The sequence below is a fragment of the Rhineura floridana genome, chromosome 3 (genome assembly GCF_030035675.1).
Source record: "Rhineura floridana isolate rRhiFlo1 chromosome 3, rRhiFlo1.hap2, whole genome shotgun sequence".
Lineage (NCBI taxonomy): Eukaryota > Metazoa > Chordata > Lepidosauria > Squamata > Rhineuridae > Rhineura > Rhineura floridana.
Window position 1 is genome coordinate 79,654,857 of NC_084482.1, and position 11,748 is coordinate 79,666,604.

General features: G+C 41.2%; 1 long non-coding RNA gene across 1 annotated transcript; it reads right to left on the bottom strand.

Moving 5' to 3' along the window:
- Positions 1-2,638: 2,638 nt before the first annotated feature.
- On the bottom strand, positions 2,639-9,557 carry LOC133382197 (uncharacterized). The gene is made up of 4 exons (XR_009761836.1): positions 9,481-9,557; positions 9,241-9,294; positions 2,808-3,037; positions 2,639-2,726 (listed from the first exon to the last, which is right to left on the bottom strand). It is a non-coding gene; the product is annotated as an uncharacterized LOC133382197 (long non-coding RNA).
- Positions 9,558-11,748: the final 2,191 nt, after the last annotated feature.

An 11,748-nucleotide genomic window follows, 5' to 3' on the forward strand; every position in this document is an offset into this window, starting at 1 on the left:
TGAAAGCTGATGAAAGTTACAACAGGAAAGCACAAAAGCAGGACTACGGCTGAACATCAAAAAGACTAAAGTAATGACAATCGAAGATTTATGTAACTTTAAAGTTGACAATGAGGACATTGAACTTGTCAAGGATTATCAATACCAATACCAAGGATTATCATTAACCAAAATGGAGACAATAGTCAAGAAATCAGAAGAAGGTTAGGACTAGGGAGGGCAGCTATGAGAGAACTAGAAAAGGTCCTCAAATGCAAAGATGTATCACTGAACACTAAAGTCAGGATCATTCAGACCATGGTATTCCCAATCTCTCTGTATGGATGTGAAAGTTGTAGAGTGAAAAAAGTGGATAAGAGAAAAATCAACTCATTTGAAATGTGGTGTTGGAGGAGAGTTTGCACATACCATGGACTGCGAAAAAGACAAATAATTGGATGTTAGAACAAATGAAACCAGAACTGTCACTAGAAGCTAAAATGATGAAACTGAGGTTATCATACTTTGGACACATCATGAGAAGACATGATTCTCTAGAAAAGACAATAATGCTGGGAAAAACAGAAGGGAGTAGAAAAAGAGGAAGCCCAAAGAAGAGATGGATTATTCCATAAAGGAAGCCACAGACGTGAACTTACAAGATCAGGACAGTGTGGTTCATGACAGATGCTCTTGGAGGTCGCTGATTCATATGGTCGCCATAAGTCGTAATCGACTTGAAGGCATGTAACAACAACAAGTTTGTTTTAAGAACAGGAACAATTTAAGAATCGGACCCTCTGAAAACTTCAGTGAATAATGCAGGGTGACTGCTCAATGAAAGCCCCATTTGGAAGAACCCAAAAAGTCTGCTCAACCAGTACTTTCCCTGACTGAGGATGGTTTTTTCATTATCACAGTCTCCCTATAATTACTTAAGTGATCCTGAATAAAATCAGCCCACATAGAAACATGACCATTGAAGAGTTAAATATTAGAACTTTGTATTATGGGCTAGAGTTAGCCCTCCCCCCTTTGACTTTCCTTTGCTCTGGTTTTCAGTTTCAGTTGTGCTGTCTAAGCAGCCAGCAATAAAGAAGCACACTTGTTTGCCTGCAGTAAGAAGAGTTTTTTTATTCTGTAATGAGTAGAGCAGGATTGGGTGCTTATTGCTAAAGGGTGAAATAAAGAGATAACTTAAAGTGATCTGAAAAAATGGCCATGCTTTACTCATTTAAAGCACTATACTCACAATCATAGTGGGTATTTTTTCTTCTTTTTCTTGATAACTTGATGGCAAAGGATGAAAACAGCCCTAGAAGAATAGAAATATTGCTGAGTACACTACAGCTAGCTATCTGTCTGTCTGTCTGGATACCTAGGCTGTAACTCAGGCCTAATTTCTGATTTTCCCAATATGTGCAGTTTAGCGTGAGGCCTTTTTGGGGTTTCTGGAAAAAAAATCAGTCCAGCAACCAGTTAAAATAATTCCAATTGCTTTCCAAAATTAGTTTCCAATTGCTTAGTTCGTCCTTTATATAGCAGCCAGTTGAAACATTTTCCCTTGGTTGTTCAAAAGGAAGTAAAATCTAAAGGCCAGGAACAAGACTAAAAGGTGGGACTCTCAAGGAGGAGTTAACAAACACACGCTATAGTATTTATTTTCTCTCTGCCATTCTCTAAACTTGTAGTATGGACAAGTTTGTTTTTCAGGTAGAATCTACATTGAGATACTTAATGCAGCATCAAGCCAAGCTCCAGAGCTCACTGTCTTTACCAAAGCAGTTCAGTTCATGAAGTATCAGGACACAGGGATGGACCATAGGAGAAAGTGGACTCTAGCTATAAGGCAAAGTCAAGCTTTTGAGTCTGGTATTCCTGGGGATCTCTCAAAAAAGGGTTAGATTGATGGCCCCTCCTCCATTAGATGCTAAATGTAAAAACAGATGTCGGGATGCCTAGGCAACATTGCATTATTTCCTGACTAGAAAATGCAAACTTTTAAAATTTTATTTAAAAGTAAGAAAATTAACAAAGAGATGTGTAAAAACAGTTTCTTTCCATTTTAAAATGTATTTCTTTATGTGGACTTATATTTAAGAGAACTAACTTCACAAGCATCACCTGTTGTCAAATTGATTGATGGCCCCTCCTCTGTTAGATGCTAAATGTAAAAACAGATGTGAGAGGAATTAAACTTTCTTTTTAAATTGTATTCTATTCCAGATTACTATTCAGACACAATGTTTGATTCCTTTCCAGCAGATTCTAATCAGCAGGATATAACTAGTCTAATAGAAGGTAATTAAATCACTAATTTTGATTTGTCCCAATGCCTGTATAAAATACTATTTTTAATTAAGGAAGCTAAATCACCATTTGTTTTTACACTCTATCAGCATGTAAGGCTGCTAGACCCCTCCTCCCTTTGCCTGAGGCTGTTCGCTTTAAACAGGAGCCTATTCTGATTTAACTCTGTTCTCCTTCATCCCTCTGCCTGAAACTGTTCATTTTAAACTCTGTCAGCAATGTAAGACTGTTAAAGCACTCCCCACACCCCCTTCCCCTGAACTTCAGCCTCTACCAGAAGCCATGCAAAAACATGTAAAGAGATCTTTTGAATATACTTTTTATTTCTCAGAATTTTAAACAGGGAATGTTAACCACAACTTAGGATGGTATTTGATGAATAAGTCCATAATTCTGGTCATCACATGGTAGAGAGGTCTCTCAGCAATGGCATGTTCCTACAATAAAAGATAGATAGCAGTTATTGTTAGTCAGCTAATTTTCTCAAACTTAAGAGCATTATATTTTGTCATACTTACCCAACCACCATTTTCCAAAATCCATTCTGATTTTGCACTCAGGATGTGATCAGTTAAATTGTGAGCAAGTTCATCCATCTCACTAGATGTCTGCAACTGTAATTTTTTAGCCAGAAGACTTCCAAACAACAAGACTGTTAAAAGACGACCTCAGTTTGTTCTTCCATCAGCAAACATCATAGTTGTTATCCTCCTAAAACTGCTGCATGCATCATCTGTAGATTTAATCTCTAGAGAGTCCAAAAGAGGGGTTATTTTTCTTTGAAGCTCATCTAAAAGGGGGGAGCTATATCTTGAAAAATTCACGCAGGTCTGAAATGTTGTATCGCTGGTGCTGTTTTCCCACAAACAATGCTCAAAGCAGTGTCAACCATCAGTAATGTCTGGCTTTCCATCTTTTCTGATTGTGCTACTGATACACAGATAAACCCAGGTTGTGGTATATACAGGTTATTTATTTATTTATTTGTTTAATTTAATTTATATACCGCCCTAAGCCCCAGGGCTCTCTGGGCGGTGTACATACAATAAAGCAATCAAAATATATAAATACAATAATACAATAAAATCAAACCAACCAAAGTAAACAAAATAATCAAACAGTAGCAAAATACATCAAATACATATACTAATATGCATTAAAATGCCTGGGAATATAAAAAGGTTTTCACCTGGCGCCGAACAGATAGCAGCGTCGGCGCCAGGCGCACCTCATCGGGGAGACCATTCCACAGTTCGGGAGCCACAACCGAAGAGGCCCTATTTCTAGTCACCACCCTCCGAGCTTCTCAATGGGATGGTACTCGGAGGAGGGCCTTAGATGTTGAGCGCAGTGTATGGGTAGTTTCATATTGGGAGAGGCGCTCCACCAGGTATTGCGGTCCCATGCCGTGTAAGGCTTTATAGGTCAAAACCAGCACTTTGAATTTAGCCCAGAAACAAATAGGAAGCCAGTGCAGACGAGCCAGAACAGGTGTGATATGAGCAGACCTTCTTGTCCGCGTCAACAATCTGGCCGCTGCATTCTGGACTAACTGTAGTTTCCAAACTGTCTTCAAGGGCAGCCCAACATAGAGCGCATTGCAGTAGTCCAATCTAGAGGTTACCAGAGCATGAACGACTGAGGCGAGGTCGTCACTGTCCAGATAGGGACGTAGCTGGGCTACCAATCGGAGATGGTAAAAAGCATTCCTTGCCACTGAGGCTACCTGAGCCTCAAGAGACAAGGAAGAGTCGAAAAGAACTCCCAAGCTACGAACCTGTTCTTTCAAGGGGAGTGTAACCCCATCCAGAACAGGATGAACATCCACCATCTGGGCAGAGAAGGCACTCACTAACAGTGTCTTGGTCTTGTCTGGATTAAGCTTCAGTCTGTTAGCTCCCATCCAATCCATTATCGCGGCCAGGCAATGGTTTAGTACGTTAACAGCCTCACCTGAGGAAGATGAAAAGGAGAAATAGAGTTGCGTGTCATCAGCGTACTTGTGACAATGCACTCCAAAACTCCTGATGACCGTACCCAGTGGCTTCATATAGATGTTGAAAAGCATGGGGGACAGTACCGATCCCTGTGGGACTCCACAATGGAGAGTCCAGGGTGTCGAACAGTGTTCCCCAAGCACTACCTTCTGTTGACGACCCACCAAGTAGGAGTGGAGCCACTGCCAAGCAGTGCCCCCAACTCCCAACTCCGTGAGTCTCCCCAGAAAGATACCATCGTCGATGGTATCAAAAGCAGCTGAGAGATCAAGGAGAATCAACAGGGTCACACTCCCCCTGTCCCTCTCCCGACAAAGGTCATCATACAGGGCGACCAAGGCTGTTTCGGTACCAAACCCAGGCCTAAAACCGGATTGAAAGGGATCAAGATAATCAGTGTCATCCAAGAGCCCCTGGAGCTGGCTGGCCACCACCCGCTCCAGAACCTTGCCCAGGAACGGAACATTCGCCACAGGTCTATAGTTGTTCAAGTTATCTGGGTCCAAGGAGGGTTTCTTCAGGAGTGGTCTCACTACCGCCGCTTTTAGGCAGTCAGGGACCACTCCCTCTCGCAAAGAGGCATTGATTACCTCCTTGGCCCAGTCGGCGGTTCCGGTCCTACCAGCTTTCACCAGCCAAGAGGGGCAAGGATCCAGCACAGACGTGGTTGCCCGCACCAGTCCAAGGATCTTGTCAACATCCTCAAGCTGCACCAACTGAAACTCATCCAATAAATGAAGACAAGACCGTGGTCTGAATGCTTCATTGAATCCAACTGCTATAATATTGGAGTCTAAGTCCCGACGAATGCTAGCGATCTTGTCTTGGAAGTGTCCAGCGAACTCATCACAGCGGGCTACAGATGAATCTATAGTATCCCGAGGGCCAAGATGTAAAAGCCCTCGTACAGTTTTAAAAAGCTCCGCTGGGCGAGAGAGTGATGCCTTAATACTGGCAGCAAAATATCTCTTTTTTGCTGCCCTCACCGCTGCTGTATATCGCTTAGAGCAGGCACTTACCAAGGCATAATTGCATTCGTCAGGAGTCCGCCTCCATCTGCACTCAAGCCTCCTCCTCTCTTGCTTCATCACTCTCAGCTCCACGGTATACCATGGAGCTGTATGAGCTCTACATAGGAGGGGGCGCATGGGAGCGATCGTGTCAACCGCCCGGGTCATCTCCGTATTCCACAGATCAACCAGGGTTTCAACAGGAGCGCCAGTCTTCTCAGTCGGAAAATCCCCCAGAGCCCTTTGGAAACCCTCAGGATCCATTAGTCTCCGGGGGCGGACCAATTTAATAGGTCCCCCACCCTTGCAGAGGGAAAGGGTCGTCGTAAGCCTAAACCTCAGCAAGCGGTGATCTGTCCATGACAATGGGGTAGATGAAAAACCCCCAACCTCCAGATCACCATCTCCCTGTCCAGTGGCGAAGATCAAATCAAGGGTATGTCCCGACACATGCGTCGGGCCAGTAACAAACAGAGACAGCCCCATGGTTGTCATGGACGCCATGAAGTCCTGAGCCGCCCCAGATAAAGCAGTCTCGGCATGGATGTTGAAGTCCCCCAGTACCAACAGTCTAGGGGACTGCAACAGTACCTCCGAGACTACTTCTGTCAGCTCAGTTAGGGAATTTGTTGAGCAGCAGGGCGGGCGGTACACCAACAAAATTCCCAGCCTGTCTCTCTGGCCCAGTGCAAGGTGGAGACACTCCAATCCAGTCGTCACCTGTACAGGGTGCTCGGTGAGTGAGAAAGAACTCCTATAGACCACGGCGACCCCGCCTCCCCAACCTTCGGCTCTACCATGATGCTGAACCATATACCCAGGTGGGCAAAGCTGGGAAAGAGCAACTCCTCCCATATCACCCACCCAGGTCTCGGTTATGCACGCCAGGTCAGCCGCCTCCTCCACAATTAAATCATGAACAAGGGAGATCTTATGCTGTACCGACCTGGCGTTTAACAACAGCATATGGAGATCCGAAGGCTGACTGATAGGACAACCAGCAGTCCTGGGGATATGAGGAGAACCGGAACGGGTCACAGACACTACTCACAGACACTACTTGTCTGGGATGGGTTCCCCTTACCTGGCATGTTCTCCTCACAACACCATACCTCCCATTACCCGTCACTACGCTAATTGGGGCCCCCGAAGGTCTCCCCGGTTGGTGTATAATACACTCTCCCAGGCACATATTAAAACAGATAAAAGCACCAATACACACACACCTAATCACATTCACACCAAATAATAAAACACACAAAGAATTCACACACACACACTTGATCAATAATACAATACAGTAAACATACACAAAATACACTCAAACAATATCAAATAATTACAACACATTCCAACTAAAGACACATAAAGACTAACAGCTCAATCATTCACAAAAACATAATACACATTCAGCATATTTATTACATCCAGGTGGCAGCAATGAGTTAAAATGTTGCGATCTCAGAGTCGCAACTATGTTAACAACACTGATCGTTCTTAAAGAGGCCGTATACACACTCATACACAACATACATTCAATAAGTACCATACATCCAGTTAAAAATTCACACATCATACATAATCCCGCACTCTGCACATGGACGACAGGTTCCAGGCGGGACAAGTCTCAACATGTCTGTGGGTAATTCCAGGGTCAAACGCTAGGGTTTCCTCTAAACTGAAATGATTCTGTGTCCAGTTTTAAGATGTTGATATGTTTCTTTGCTTTTAGCAGCCGGGGTTGAGCAGGCTGAAGGATCAGAGCTGCCCCTTAAGAACACAGAGCTTGTTGTGGAGCATCAGAGGACTGATGATACAGGTGAATAAGGCATTTTTACATTGGAAGAGGGATCCTTAAGAAAACCTATGACTAGCTATGTAAAGAAGCATGTTTCTAATTTCAGTTTTAAAATGCTGTTATGCTTTTAGGTGATGGCAAGATTGAGGAATCTAGAGGATCAGGGCCACCCCTTAAGAAAAACTAAACATCTTGAGAAAAATGATGATGATATAAATAAGACATTTTTAAGATTTAAAAAGGGGCCCACAAGACATCCCAGGAATCAGCTAAAGTGTCTGTTATCTTTTCACAGTGTACATAACCGACAGTCCGCCTCTGATGCCTAGCGTTACCAGGGGTCAGGGCGCTAGCATGGGTAAGATGTGTGTGTGTGTGTGTATGTAAACACAGATCCTAAAACAACTATTATGTTATCTTTTTTTCACAGTGTACATCACAGGAAGCCCTTCTCTATCCCCTAAAGTTACATGTGGCCAGAGCACTAGCATGGGTAAGACATGTATGTGTGTGTGTGTGTAAACATGATCCTAGTTACAACCATAAATGACACGGTTATTTTATACTTTGCAGATGAGAATAAAAAGCATGATGGTGTAGCAATACAGGATGTTCCTGACCCAGTGTCTAAGAGGCCAAGGTGTGACGACCCTCAACAGGCATCCCAAGGACTTAAGGAGCAAGATTTACACAATCGTGCTGAACAGTTTAGAGAGATAGCGAATACATACAAGGCTATAGAGAATATGATTTAAAAAGCTAACATTCTGGTTGGAAAAGCTAACAATATGTTGAAAACCGCTAACATGATGAAGATGAAGGCTAATCAATATGAATCAGTCATAAATCAGTTTTGTAGTGGTGGGTGTGTTGATACAGCAGCAGTGATGACTCTTGTTAATGAAATTAAAAAGCACCAGCAGTATCACGTCTCTCATAATGTTATTGCTAAGCAGTGGGGTGGGGTGGGGGTAAACCCAAAAAAAGGTTTAGGAAACGCAAACAAACCCAACACCAGTTGTACTGGAGAAAGAGGGTTCAAAAAATATTAAGTAGGGCTAAAAAAACACTCTCAGCCTCTAAAAACCAAAAACGCTCCAGTAAAAAAGGCTCTAAAAATGTAAACCAAAAGCGCTCCAGTAAAAAAGTCTCTAAAAATGTAACCCAAAAGCGCTCCAGTAAAAAAAAGTCTCTAAAAATGTTGAGCCAGATAGTGTGCCTTCAAGTTCACATCTGTTATGTCTGTCACGTTAACAGTCTTACATTGCTGAAAGAGTTTAAAATGAACAGTTTCTGGCATTGGGGTGGGTTGGTGGAGATTGGGGGAGGGGGTTCTAACTGATTTACATGCATGCAGAGTTTTTAAAAAATAGCAGAGGCTGAAGTTGAGGGGAAGGGGGTGTGGGGAGTGCTTTAACAGTCTTACATTGCTGACAGAGTTTAAAATGAACAGTTTCAGGCAGAGGGATGAAGGAGAACAGAGTTTAAATCAGAATAGGCTCCTGTTTAAAGCGAACAGCCTCGGGCAAAGGGAGGGGGGGTCTAGCAGTCTTACATGTTGATAGAGTGTAAAAACAAATGGTGATTTAGCTTCCTTAATTAAAAATAGTATTTTATACAGGCATTGGGACAAATCAAAATTAGTGATTTAATTACCTTCTATTAGACTAGTTATATCCTGCTGATTAGAATCTGCTGGAAAGGAATCAAACATTGTGTCTGAATAGTAATCTGGAATAGAATACAATTTAAAAAGAAAGTTTAATTCCTCTCACATCTGTTTTTACATTTAGCATCTAACAGAGGAGGGGCCATCAATCAATTTGACAACAGGTGATGCTTGTGAAGTTAGTTCTCTTAAATATAAGTCCACATAAAGAAATACATTTTAAAATGGAAAGAAACTGTTTTTACACATCTCTTTGTTAATTTTCTTACTTTTAAATAAAATTTTAAAAGTTTGCATTTTCTAGTCAGGAAATAATGCAATGTTGCCTAGGCATCCCGACATCTGTTTTTACATTTAGCATCTAACAGAGGAGGTGGTCATCACTCAGTTTTAACAACTTTTTACACAGCCAGTTCTCTTAAATATAATTTTGCTCACATAAAGAAATACATTTTAAAACTGATTTTATTTTCATACCTCCTAACTGTTCCTCATGCATAGGCAGAGTTAACAACTCAGATAAAGACACCCCTAAAAAATACAGATAAAAAAGATTAGCTTATTTGTCAGTAGCAGGGTCTAACATTTATTAAATAAGTTTCCTACCGTCTTCTATGACCTGATCTGCCCTGGAAAATCAAAACAAATACTTCTTGTGAGCCTTCCTGCTTTTTAAAAATAATATCAACTAAAAGGCACATGCAGATGGTTACTCACCTCAGACTGAGAGGACAAGGGAAAAATAGATGTGCTTGAACACTGCTGCCCTCGTGGACATTTAGTTAGAACATTATGTATGCAGGTCTAAGCTCCCCTGTTGGCTTAAGGTATGGAATTTATTTAATTATTTCCCTCCATGTTGATTGGTTGCCCATATCACGAGGTTATCCTTTGTTCAGACTTTTGGAAATTCTTTCCACATGCTGATCTTACAACCTGTGGGTTACATCACAACTTTTTCCCCCCTTGACCATGTGGTTGAGCCTTTGTTCACAAAACTTTTGCAGAGCTGACTTGGACATTTTTCTCTCTTTGGATTAGTGTTAGGGTTTCTTCCCCTTGGCCATGTGGTGGAGGGGATTTTTTTTTTTTGTTCCCAAAACTTTTACAGAGCTGGCATGGAATTTTTTCTGCTTTCTAGGATTTCTAACTTTCCACATGTGGTTTACTCAGGATTAAACAGGTATGTGGCTTCCTCTATATATTTTTAATTAGGTTATGACTGCATGGCTTTAAACTAAATGTTTATTTTCTTGTGGATGTAAAGTGACACCCTTAGTTCATTAGAAGTTTATTGACAATCATAGCTTGAGGTTTCAGTTGGTTGGGGCTGTTTTAGCTCCTCTGGATTGTTGGATGGGGGCTGGAAATTCTAACAAGGATTTAAGCAGTCATAGTTGGCTTTTTAATCAAAACCTGCTGAGGGGTACGGCATCGTTTACCCCCTCCATCTAACTTATAGTATTACTCTCTGTTACAGAGTTATGGGTATCTATATATTTTATTGTTTTCTATTTAAAATTAATGAAAAAGGAATGCAGCCTTAGGATTGGGTATCAGGGTATGGCTTTGTGGACTGGGAGATGAAGGGCTGTGGGGCTGGGGAAAGGGCCTGGAGGGTGGGGTGGGGCTCATCAATCATTTTGACAGGCTGTTTTCTGTTTACACTATAATTCCCATGTTTTTAAACAGACTTTAAACACACTGAGCTTTCATACAAAAAAAACTTTATTGTTCAACAAATTAACATCTTGTGTTAGAACAAGGCAATTCATGCTGTTAAGATAACAACATGAAGCAAGCAATCTCAATTTTCTAGAGAAGACAGATTACGCTCTCTAAACTTGAGAGCTGAAAAAACTTCTATACCCCTTGTTGCTGATGACACTTTCAACATGTTTTAAAAATGCCTGATCAGTGCTCTTCAGGATCTGATCAACAATTTTAACAGAGTCCTGGGATCTAGATACCTCAGTGACCACATTTAAAATCTCATTAACAGTTTCTTGTGTTAGAGCAAGACAATTCAAGCTGTAGGCTGTTAAAATAACAACATGGAGCATGCTTTAAAGCAGATTTTTCCACAGATAAACCTTAACTTCCTAGAGAGGTCATTTTGCATCCAGAAAAGACACTCATGGGAGGTCTGCCCCGGGGCATCAATGACACAATCTGGACAAGACTCACGCATGTGTTGCCTTAAACAATGCTTTAAAATGGCATACACAGTTGTCCTGACAATCCGTTTCATTGCTCCCCGATGTTTTCTTGGTAAAATATTTTCCGTTTCACCCTCTTGCATGCCGAGTATGCTTCTGAGAATGATGTGGCTGGGTTGATTTGAGGTCAGATCTGCAGAATCCTTTAATAATAATAATAATAATAATAATAATAATAATAATAACTATTATTATTATTATTATTATTATTATTATTATTATTATTATTATTATTATTATTATTATTATTATTATTATTATTATTATATAGAAAAATTATACACAGATTTTTCTTTGGTTTTATACTACATCATGGAAATAATAGCTCCACAAACCTGCATTTGAATGCTTCCTATAGTTGCCAATTTCCAGAGAGCTGATGGCTGTGGATAAACTTCAGCAGAGTTTTCAGTTGCTGAAGGTCCCTAGAAAATTAAGGACATGCTTTAACATTTTTGCATCCTTTATTTTTACACCTCCCCAATCATTTACTTTCCAAATAAAAGCTTACCGGCATTACTGCGTTATCAGAGGCAATCGTCTCCAACATGCTGATCCATCTTTTGTTGACCTCAATCGCTTCCTCTTTTAGCAATTGAGCATGTGGAAAATCATCATCTTCATCAGAACTCGTGCTAATATAGCACTTTTGAGGGTTAAGGACCTTTACCGATGGCTGGTTGGTTAATTCCTCAGGACTCTTAGGAGTACTTTCCTCAGCACTCTTAGAAGTGCAGGCTGTTTCCATGTCTACAGATGGCTGGTT